The sequence below is a fragment of the Ips typographus genome, linkage group LG12, assembly GCF_016097725.1.
Source record: "Ips typographus isolate SLU linkage group LG12, UJ_Ityp_2.0, whole genome shotgun sequence".
Lineage (NCBI taxonomy): Eukaryota > Metazoa > Arthropoda > Insecta > Coleoptera > Curculionidae > Ips > Ips typographus.
In genome coordinates, this window is record NC_138433.1 from 7,901,932 (window position 1) to 7,914,068 (window position 12,137).

General features: G+C 36.8%; 1 long non-coding RNA gene across 2 annotated transcripts; it reads left to right on the forward strand.

Moving 5' to 3' along the window:
* Positions 1 to 318: 318 nt before the first annotated feature.
* Positions 319 to 9,342, forward strand: LOC145736635 (uncharacterized). Of its 2 annotated transcripts, none has more exons than XR_014180061.1 (3): positions 319 to 458; positions 544 to 781; positions 9,182 to 9,342. It is a non-coding gene; the product is annotated as an uncharacterized LOC145736635 (long non-coding RNA). The 2 variants fall into 2 exon arrangements; XR_014180062.1 differs by having other exon boundaries at positions 329 to 458; positions 579 to 781.
* The last annotated feature ends 2,795 nt before the right edge of the window (positions 9,343 to 12,137 follow it).

Sequence of the window (12,137 nt, forward strand, 5' to 3'; positions counted from 1 at the left end):
ACAGCATTACATATATGGTTGTAAATAAAACAATAAATCCAATAATGAATATAAATTTTTAGATATTTCGTTTAGTCGAACTTACCCCTTCATATAAATACCATCTCAGAAGAATGTAATGCCTCCACTCTGTGAAGATGACTACTTTAATAATACAAAAATAATATTAATACAAAACCACGGGCAACGCCCGATTGTGCACCCGGGCATCCACTGTGACGTCACCCGGCGTATCGCATGGAGGAAAGAAGTTCCGCTGATAGACATCTTGGATCTGTTATGATGTCACATGCCAACTTGTCACTTTGCTGTTGTTTTGTTGTATCAAAAAAAATTACATGCAGCTGAAATAATTATTGTATTTTTATTATAATAATACTTGGCGAAGATTATTCACTAAATTCAAGTAAATGTATATTTTTCAATGGTGATTTTGCATACAACGCCTGCTAGCCCAGGTAAGATTACAATTGCAATTTCATACCTAACCTGAATAAATTCTGCTGATGCATCACTTGTATACATTACTAAAAATTTTTTAAGGGTGGCTCAACTAACAAATTGGGCCTATTTCACAGATCTGTATCCTGTATATGCTGAATACTTCACTAATTTTCCATGTGGATGAGAAAATACAACTTTTATGAAGAAATTGACCTAAGGGAAGAACAAATTACCCACTAAGAAGATTGCAACATATCAATCAAGTTGAAGAGTGAAATTGTGTGCAATGGGTTCAACTACTTACATTAGAACAGTGAATAAAAAAGCAAGTTTTAAGGTCAGTATATTGATTTTACTTAAATTAACATTCAAATAAAAACCAATGCAGTTTTCATAATTGTTTTAGGTTTAATAATTATCATTACACACTTTAGTAAATGGCATTGCTCAACATTGAGTTAATATGTATTATACAATGTCTTTGTAAAGTATGTACTGCATAAATTTGATGAAATGGAAGGGACTTAAGCCTAGTTTATAAAACAAAATTTAATTTTATATATATTAATATTAGGACTAAGAATAGAATCAATATAATAAAAAAAATAATTTAATTTTAGTATTAGTAATAACTGACTTCAATTAAAAACCAACATTTTTTATGGCTAATACTAAAATTAAATCTTTTTGCCTTTTTCGCACCTGCAGTATGGTTAACCTGGCATTGACGGATGAATATTATCACAAAAGTGATAGTTTTTAGGTACATGATTTTATTAACTTTTTCATTTTTGTTTTGGGTTCTTAAAGCTACAACTTTTTATTTAATATTTACTATTTATGTACTGGCAGTTGTCAGTCTATATGTCATGTAATAACCTCCATAAACTTATCATTTATAATCACCTTCAATTTTTACAGTGAATACTAATACTTAAACTAAATTTTGTTCTATTAAGTGTTCTACAAACAATTCTTAACATATTTCATGCAACATACTCCATACTGATTCAATTGTTTTTAAACACATGTCAAAAACACTTTTAAAAATTGATAATATTGTCACGTTTTGGGGGTAGCGCAGGAAGAGAAACAACAAACGTAGCTCAAGAATGTCTCCTTTATTTGTATACTGACGATGATGCCTAACTAAATCTTACTCCCAGATTAAGAGGGCCGCTAGTACCGCTACAGGCGGGACGCCCATGGGACTCTCTCTACGAGGGGGTGCGTGGGGGTGTGTGTGTGTGTGAGTGTGCGTAAGGCCTCCTGATGTGCCGCCAAGCGGAACCCGCTCGATACGAGCAGGGAACCCCTATGTCCGACAAGCCCGAAGGATTTACTTTATGCACAGCAAGCCCCCCTTGGAGTGTCGCCAAGCGAAACCCGCTCGATACGAGCAGGGAACCCCTATGACCGACACGCCCTAAAGGACTTACTTTAGGTACTGAAAGGGTCAAGAGTCCCGACGGTCACCACTGGGTTGCGTAAGGACTCTAGTCTGTTCAGCCTGGATTTCCAAGAAGGTATCGAGCCGTCCGGGCACTAGGAAGTTCGGACTGATGCTCGATAGACCGACCCAGAGACCAGTAATCTTCGATGGCTTGAGACGCTGATTAAATACTCGTCTCATGACCCCAATTTGCCGGTCTCGCTGATTCGGCAGTGCACTGGGGGAGACCGGGGCCAGACTAGGTAACGGAACATGGTGCAACTTATGTTATTCGTGACAATATAATATACTAATAAACAGCGGTTTATAAAATTAAAAACATAGGGGTCCAAGAATTTTTGTGAAAAGGTAGTCTTTTTAATTTTATTGAACTTAGGCAGTATGCATGTTACAAAAGCACTGTATGTAGTGTTATCTAAATGCATGTTTGAAGGAACAGTAATAATCTAATTCATATAAGTGTCAATTCTTCAGATCAAATGATGGCTACGAAATTACTTATAAATACAACATTTGGTTATTTAGTACCATGATTGTAAATCAAACATACAAGGTGTTACAAATTCGATGCATTAGCATTGCTATCTCAAAAAGTATAGTTGATAGACCTTTAGTTAAATGGAGGCAAAGTTGCGCATTTTATTGCTAAATAATTTGATAAAAAAAAAATTCAAAAAAGTTTCATTACATCCGGAGATATCCGACAAAAACCGGAAAACTCAAATTTCTATTTTATTTTTTTACCTTTTTAATCAATGGCACCTTCTGGAGGCACTTTTTTATGCTCTTCAAGAAAATACTTTGGTTTTCAGCTCAGACATTACTTTTTTAGATACCAACATCAACTTCAAATTTTCAAATACAGACCTCAACTTTTTATTTCATTTTTTAGTAGCCACAGACCTTCTGAAACTAATTATGTGTCAGACTTGTCAAAAAATATACCTAGTGTACTTGTATTATGCACTTGGTATGTTAAGATTTTTTAAAAAAATAAGCAATTGAATTTGATATGTTGTCATAATGAGTAGATAATTTAGTTTTATATAACTTAATAATAAGGTTTATTGCTTCTTCGAAAAAGAGAGAGTTTCTTATGGTACTTTTCATTTATTTAAAAAAAAATATGTTTTTGGTTAGTTATTTATTTTTCAGATACTCACATGTTTGAATTCAAGGTTGATGAAACAGCTTAATCATATCAAACTAAATTATTTACTCATTATGATAACATATGAATTTCAAATGCATATTTGAAAAAAAACAAATACTTAAGTACACTAGGTATAATTTTTTGACAAGTGTGGCACATCATTATTTTTGGGAGGTTAATAGCTACTAAAAAAACGAAATCAAAAGTCCCGGTCGGTATTTTAAAATATTGTTACGATTTTCCCGTGGGTTCACACAAAGTCAATTTAACTCAACGATTAATAAATTTATTACACTTCAAAACACTCCGTACAATAATTAACACAGCTACTAAAAACACTACTACAATTCCACAATTATTCCACTATTTAAACTTATCCGCGTTCCCAAATTCACTACTACTCTCTCTACTAACTAACTAACTACGCCGTCGTCAACGCCGCTTCTTTTATATTCGCAAACCACGTTCTAGAATGACCGCGAAACGCTTCGCGATTTACGTCGAATATTAACGATTGTTCCAGGTCCGGCGCTTCCTAACTGTGGCCTACTTTAATACGCGCCCGGCCAGATATTACGGCGCATCGGTTTCATCCCGAAGCGAGCGCTTGTTAAGAACTATCGAGCATAGTAGGTCCAGACCGTAACACTGCCCCCCTCTTAAAGCTGATCGTCCCGATCCGCTTCATCTAATCCGTGGTATTTCTTTAGTCTGTCCAGATGGACAATTTTCATCTTGGCTTTAGGGCTGCGTTGGACTCTGTACACGACATCGTTTAACCTTTTTACCACATTGTAAGGTCCCTCCCAAACAGGTGTTAATTTTGGTGATTTGCCTTTCTTCCTCTGAGGGTTAAACAACCAAACTTTGTCATCCTTCTGGAACCCTCCCGAATTGGCCCTCAGATCATAACGAGCTTTCATCTTGTCGCTAGTTAGATTCAGACTTTCCCTGACCAGATCATGGACGTTCAGTAATCTGTCTTGCAACTCGTCAACGTAGTTCTCAATGTTTGTGCTTTGGCCTGTTGGAGATCCGAACACCACATCACATGGAAGTCGCAGTTCTCGACCAAACAGAACTTTAGATGGTGACTGTCCCGTTGAGTTGTGGACTGCTGCTCTATAAGCCATCAAGAAGAGCGGAATATGCTGGTCCCAATCTTTCTGATGCTGATCAACAACCTTTGAGAGATGTTGCTCTATGGTCTTATTAAATCTCTCGACCATGCCATCCGACTGAGGATGAAGCGGCGTTGTTCGGGTCTTCCTAATGCCTAGCAGGTCACAGAGCCTCTGAAAGAGCTTGGACTCAAAGTTTCGTCCCTGATCAGAGTGTAACTCCAACGGCACACCAAATCTACTGAAGACATTTTCGACGAGAATATCAGCGACTGTGCTGGCTTCTTGATTTGGAATCGCAAACACCTCAGGCCATTTGCTAAAGTAATCCATGGCAACAAGAATGTACTTGTTGCCTCTGTTGGTCTCAGGAAAAGGCCCAGCAACGTCTATGGCTAAACGTTCGAACGGCAATCCTACGTTGTACTGCTTCATAGGTCCCCGGGATCTCGTCTGTGGTCCGTGGCTAGCTGCACAAATGGAACATTGTCGACACCATGATTTCACGTCTTGGCAGTAGTTCACCCAGTAAAAGCGTTGCCGGATTTTGTCCAAAGTCTTATTTACTCCCAAATGAGCACCAGTCTTTCCATTGTGCATTTCCTCCAGTACGTGGTCGACCCTTCCTCTGGGAACTACCAGCTGCTTCCTTATCTCTTTTCCATCGGCACTCTCCCAAGCTCTTTTTAGCAAGCCGCCTTCAAACACAAGCGAGTCCCACTGAGCCCAAAGTGCTTTGAACGTCAGGCCTTTGCTAGAGATTTCTTGCCATGTTGGTCTTGGCTCGCTTTGTTCCTTTCTCAACAACAATGGGCCTATGTCGCTGTCTTCTAGTTGATCCTTCCTGATCTCATCGGGACTCCATTCATCATCGGTCTTCAGCTGAACCATTCTGATGGACACAACTCCCTCACGTTGTTCCGCTTTCTGGCAATGTTTGCATTCTTCGGCGCAAGGTCTTCTTGATAGAGCATCTGCGTTATTATGCAGCTTTCCGGGTCGATGCTTGATGTTGAAATTATACTGCTGGAGTTTTTCAAGCCATCTTGCTACTTGTCCTTCCGGTTGTTTCATTCCGAGGAGCCACTTGAGTGCCGCATGGTCAGTCCTTATCAAAAATTCCTGTCCGTACAAGTACTTGTGAAAGTGATCGACTGATTTTACTATTGCCAGTAGCTCTTTTCTCGTTACACAGTAGTTCCGTTCTGCTTTGGTAAGTTTCCTACTGAAGTATTCTATGACATGTTCTTCTCCGTTTTGGACTTGAGACAATACAGCTCCAATACCAGAATTACTGGCATCTGTGTCTAAAATGAACTTTCCTTTTGGTTGTGGATAACTGAGGATGGGACTGGAGCAAAGTGATGCCTTTAATCTTCTGAACGCCTGATCACATTGGGTATTCCAGCAGTAGGGTGTTTTGTCCTCAGTAAGTTGATGTAGCGGAGCTGCGATGTTGGCAAATCCTTCCACAAACCGTCTGTAGTAGGTGGCAAGTCCTAGAAAGCTTCTGAGTTCGTGTTTATCCTTTGGACTGGCCATTCTCTAATTGCTTGGATCTTCTTGTCGTCCGTCTGGATTCCGTCGACCGTCACCACATGCCCAAGGAATTCGACTTGCTTTTGGAAGAACCAACACTTTTTGGCGTTCAATCGAAGATGGGCACCACCTATTCTAGCAAATACTTCTTGCAAGTTGTCCAGATGTTCTTCAAAAGTTTTTCCCATCACCATGATATCGTCCAGATAAACCAAGCAAGTCTTCCAGTTAAGGCCACGAAGCACAATTTCCATTAGTCTTTCAAACGTAGCAGGAGCATTACAAAGTCCGAAGGGCATCACATTGAATTGGTACAGCCCATTTCCAGCAGAAAAAGCAGTCTTCTCCTTATCTTGCTCCTCAATGCCAACTTGCCAGTACCCACTCTTCAAATCTAAAGTAGAAAACCAACAGGATCCTGCCAAAGTCGTCAGTGTGTCGTCGATACGGGGAAGTGGATAGCTGTCCTTTTTGGTCACGTCATTCAGTTTTCGGTAATCTACACAAAATCTGCTTGATCCATCTTTCTTAGTGACCAGAACAACAGGTGATGACCAAGGGCTGCAGGATTCTTCTATAACTCCGTCGTCAAGCATCCTGTCCACTAATTCCTGCACTTCCTGTTGTTTGGCTATTGGTAGTCTCCTAGGTGGTTGTCGAATCGGTTGTGCATTGCCGGTGTTAATTCGGTGTTTTACAATGGTAGTTTTTCCCATATTGTTCGGTGTTCCAAATATGCTACCATGGTCCAAAATCAGTTTCCGAGCCTTCTTCAGTTGTGGTGTTGACAGATGTTTCCAGGTCTTTTCAAGTTCATTTAAGAGCTTGTTTTCCCCCAACTGCTGCTCCTGTTCTGGTAACCCATCGCAATTGGTTATTTTGACTACAGGCTCGAATACCGCAATAATTTCGCCTTTGTTGATTTTGACGTCGTCTGGAAAAATGTTTGCAACTCTTATTGGGACTTCACTTCCTCCATTTACAAGTGATTTCCCAATGAGGCATCTTCCTGGTCGGTCCGGGTTTCGTACAAGTCCAACACAGCTCCCAGAATTCTGCTCTAATTGTCCAATAATTATTTGCTCGGAATTGCCGCTTATTTTTACTGTCTGAGATGCCAAAACATTAATGGGTGACTCACAGCGGTGACTGGTTGACAGGATGAACTCTTCACTTCCAAACCTTAGGATATTTTGCTCGGGATCAAAATAAAATCCATGTTGACGAATCAGGTCCATTCCCAGAATAAATTCATCTTCAATATCCGCTACTAACACAGTGTGGTAAAACGTAATCCTTCCAAGGCAAATCTTGACTGTTATTTCTCCTAAAACTTTAGCCGATTCTCCAGTCACAGTGCGCAGGAGAATACTTCTTCGTAAAGGCTTAACTTGACTTTTATCCACAAGGTTTGACCGGATCAAAGATACTGCCGCACCGGTATCCAAAGTAAAAGTAACGTTCATCGCATCCACCTTTCCATCTACGTTCAGACTTCCCATTGATCTACCCAGGCTTCTGATGGAGATAATTCTGGGGGCTTTGTTTTCGCTAGTCAACATTCGCCCCGTAATGTTGACTAGTGGGAGTTTTCCTGGTCCCTCCTGGATGGTTGTACGTCCCTCGTTGGAGAGCGGGACGGTATCCTTACTCGACAATCTCGTTTCATGTGTCCCGTACGTCCGCATCGATAACACTCCACTCTCGTGATCGGGCGTGATCGTTCTAACTGTGTGGACTGGCCATTTGCTAATGCTGCCATTTGTTGCACTATTTGGCCGAACATTGATTTAATTTCATTCATTGGTGTAGCAGCATGATCTCTATATCTACTTCTATTTGACATTAAAACGAGGTATCTCGTCTTAGCAGAAAGACATGAACTAACTGGTACCTAAGACACAATTTGCTTAAACTTTGACAGCTGTCATTATTTTTAGCTGCAAACACCATTAATAGATACTCTTGACATTTTTATCGAAAAATCGTACTCTTCGTTTATATCGATAAAATGAACGGTTTTCGAGATCAATCGATTTTTCATTGAACTGCTTAAACCACAACGTTATTAATTTCGTTTTTTGTTTAAAATACACATGGAAAGCGAAATTAATGTAGAACGAAACGAAAAAGTATGAAAGCTGATAGGGACAGTTGGGGTTGGCAGAGGTAAAAAATTAATAAAAAATTAAATAATTAAATGCTTATTCAATTAAAGAGTAATAATAATAATAATAATAATAACAGTCTTTATTTCGAACTGTGATTAGGATAGAGTACAATGTACATTATCAACTAATACAAAGGAAATAGCGTCATGGTAAACTATGAACTATGTAGTACACGATACTTATATACGATTTCAGAGAATAAGCAATATTTATTTAACAAAATATAGTGTAGGGTTCTAATTCAATTAGTAAATTTTTTACTTCTTTTTTGAAACTTTTGTCCGTCAATGTTTTCAGCCTGTCTGGTAGGTTGTTAAATAGGCGAATACACATATATTTTGCATTCTTCTCAGTGAGTGTTAATCTATGTTTTGGACAGTTTACATCTTTAGTATTTAGAGTATTCTTCCATATCTTTCGTTATTCTACACATAATTTTTGAATACTAATTTCCATAAAAAACTAGTTTAACGAATATTTTTAATAATATTCTGTTTTAAGCAGTTCAATGGAAAATCGATTTATCTAGAAAACCGTTTATTTTATCGAAATAAAAGAAGAGTACAATTTTTCGATCAAAATGTCAAGAGTATTCATTAATGGCGTTTGCAGCTGAAAATAATGACAGCTGTCAAAGTTTAAGCAAATTGTGTCTTAGGTACCAGTTAGTTTCTGTCTTTCTGCTAAGACGAGATACCTGGTTTGGATGTCAAATAGAAGGTCTCTTTCAATAAAACATTAAACCCAAAAATCGTTACAATATACAAAGTGGTTCAGAAGTTACGGTCAAAAACGTTAATTGGAAAGCAGCTCATTGGGGCTCGATATCTCCCTTAGGAGTGACTTTAGGAAAAATGTTTATATGAACAAATCGTATTATTTTGACCTCCCCTGTATGCTCCCAAGAGATTGTCATATAGTTATGGGACACCCTGTATACAGGGTGTTACAAATTCGATGCATTAGCATTGCTATCTCAGAAACTATTGTTGATAGAGCTTTAGTTGAATGGAGACAACGTTGCGCATTTTATTGCTAACTAATTTGGTTAAAAAAAATTGAAAATTTTTTATTACATCCGGAGTAAATTCCAAAATAATCATTAATAAAGTGGTAAAAACATATAGAAATTTGACTTTTTCGGTTTTTCTCGGAAATCTCTGGATGTAATGAAAAGTTTTTGAATTTTTTTGTTTAGGTTAGGTTATTCAGCTTCGAACTTTTCAAACCTTCTTTATTCAGGTTAAAACACGTTGACGTTTTTTATGTTCTTGTCGTAATATTATTTTCTTTGTTTCAGATATTCTCCCGGTGAAGCGAGATGCATAAAAAGTCGTACAGGGGAACGCTGGAATTCTTATTTATTTTACTAATAAACTAAAGATTGGGGCGCGGGTTGTGTAGTTATTTGCTATTTCGATTTGCTGTTATACCATATGCAGCATTTTCCTATCCACAATATTTGGCCGCATACATTTTATTTAATTACCGACTAAATGGGGATGTATTAAAAGAATTGTCATTCCTTTAAATGTCAATCTACGCATGGCGAACTGAGTAACTGTGCAGAAGTTGACATTGGAATTGAACCAGACCAGCAATCAGTCATTAATATCTATCAAACGTACAATTTATTTTCCAACTGATTAACATCCTACAGCAAAATTAACTTTTTGTATCTGCCCAGTTCCGATTTATATCGAAGAATCAACCTTTTATCACCTGTGTTTTCTAAGAACGAGCCAGAATGTTTATTGTTAGAACTTTAAAAAAACCGCGTTTTTTAATGTGTATACATAACTTAGAACGTGTTTGAAACAATCTTTGAGAAATAAATATAAATCCAATCTTTTTCACATGACTTGAGTCATGATCAGATGATATTGGTTGGGACTTTAAAACTCAAATTTTTACGGAGTAAAGTAGTAGTCCATGTTACTCGCAGTGGAGGTGAAATCGTAAAAGTGGTGAAAAAACACGCAACCTTCTCCACAATGTATTTATTAGACCCTCAAAACTGAAGTGAAAGTCAAAACGCCTGACATGTTTCGAGCATATAGATGCTCATTTTCAGAGGCTGTAAAAATCTTAATCTACTAAAGAGCTCACCGCATAAGTGGAAAACGTACCTTAAGTTTGGTAAATATTTTATTTTGTACCTTCCTTGCGATTAATCTCTTGATTAAAACTTCTTTTCTTTGCAACTACGCCTTTTTCTAAAATTTCAGTCTGATGTCATATATTTTACGACTGATTTTTTGAAATCTGTAATCGAGATGTTTCTTGTTCATTTTGTTTGTACAACATATCCCTTAGAGGCACGAACAAAAATTGCTCTTTTTTACCCATGTTGCACGTAAATAATAAAGTCATAATTTTCTTAATTAAACACGTTTATTGGACAAAATGCAACAAAATATAACTTATTTTTCTTTTTTGAACTTAATCTTATACTTAGTGAAATGGTGGGGGGGTGGTACAAATTTAATACAAACAAACAAACAAAATTTATTCGTGCTTACACAAAAGGTTTACACACGTCATAGTCAATGAATTTGATGATATAAAAATATTAAATCTATATAATGCTTCATTTATGTGAATACTTATAGCTAAAGAAAAGTCATTAATAAGAAATTCATTGATAGAATAGAATGATTAAATCAAATATTCTTTAATTTTTGTTTTAAATTGCAGAAAAGGTAACAATTTTATGTGAGATATCCCAGTTTTCAATTTATGAATTCTACAAAAGTCCGTATATATATTCCCTTTGGCTCTCGTATGATGGTAATTGTATGAATTTTCATAATTTTTAACATGTAAGAGACATTGATAAATTTATTCCCAGCGAGCACAGCAATATACCCACGATGTTATGTAATGTAGTAATGTGTACATTGCAACCTCTCATTTTATGTACTATAAACATCGCGTGGAGAGACCGACGACTGCCTATTGTCCGCAACCAACCCTTTGACACAGCGATGTAATTTTAATAACATACTATAGACGTCTAAGTGTGACATATCTGGCGCATTGAAAATCGATGTATTTCTAACGTAATAGTTTGAGGTTTTATGAATATACTTATTGAAGATTGGATAGATGTACCAGCTGTATATTGCTTCAATATGACGTATACAGTGCTCCGCAATATTCTAGGCCGTGCTCAAATTGAATGTCTTCATAAGAATTTGACTCGTGCGAACACTAAAGCTGGAATTCCACATTGTGAATAATAATCCATTAAGCGAGACTTTAAAATCAGATGTATGAGAAAAATACGCAATGTGGAATCCCAATTTTAGTGTTCGCACGATTCAAACCCCTACGAAAACGCATTTAAACATTTAACGCTTTCGTGAGCGTGGCCTAATTGAGTTTTAATGCATTTTCAGACAGAACCACACACATAATAACAATAAAGTGTAATCTTTGCACGGATAAGAATCAGAGTCAAAAATTTATTTTATTTTTAATTCATGGTTAGTACTAATGACCTAACTGAATAAAACCTAAAAGTAAAAGTAATATTTACCATAGGCAATAGTTACAATTTGTAAATGGCCAACTGCATAGTTTTTTTTTCTTCCCAACAAAGCAACATTTTTCCGCCACTGAAAATTTCTCATTCATTTTCTGAAAATATTCTGGTGCAAGGTTCAAACCAAATGGCAGCCTGAGGAACTTGTAACAGCCAAATGGCGTAGCAAATGTTGTTAGATCACTAGATTTCTCATTAAGTTTAATCTGGTAAAACCCGTCTTTGAAATCCATAACAATATAATACATTTTCCCTGCTAGTTTAGATCTAATATCATCTATACTAGGTATTTCATAAAATTCTCTTTTAATACACTTGTTCAGTTCTTGTGGATCAAGGCATAATCGTAATGACTTATTAGGTTTTTCAATAATAACCAGATTGTTAACCCACTCATTTGCCCTATTTACTTTAGCTATTATTTTTTGCATTTCAAGTTTATCTAATTTTTCTTTAAGTCTATCCCTTATAGCTAAAGGCACCCGCCTAGCTGGCTTAGCAATAGGAATACTATTCTTTTTTAATTGAATCTCAAGTATTTCAAAACAACCCTACACCCTCAAATATGTCTCGGTTCTCACTTATAAATTTTTCCTTGTTAAACTCTCGGTTAAACTTAGTTTCATCTACCTCTAAACTTTCAGACCTTTTAATATAACCTAAAGTATAACAAGCAGGCAACCCAATTATAGGTTTAACATTTAAATCA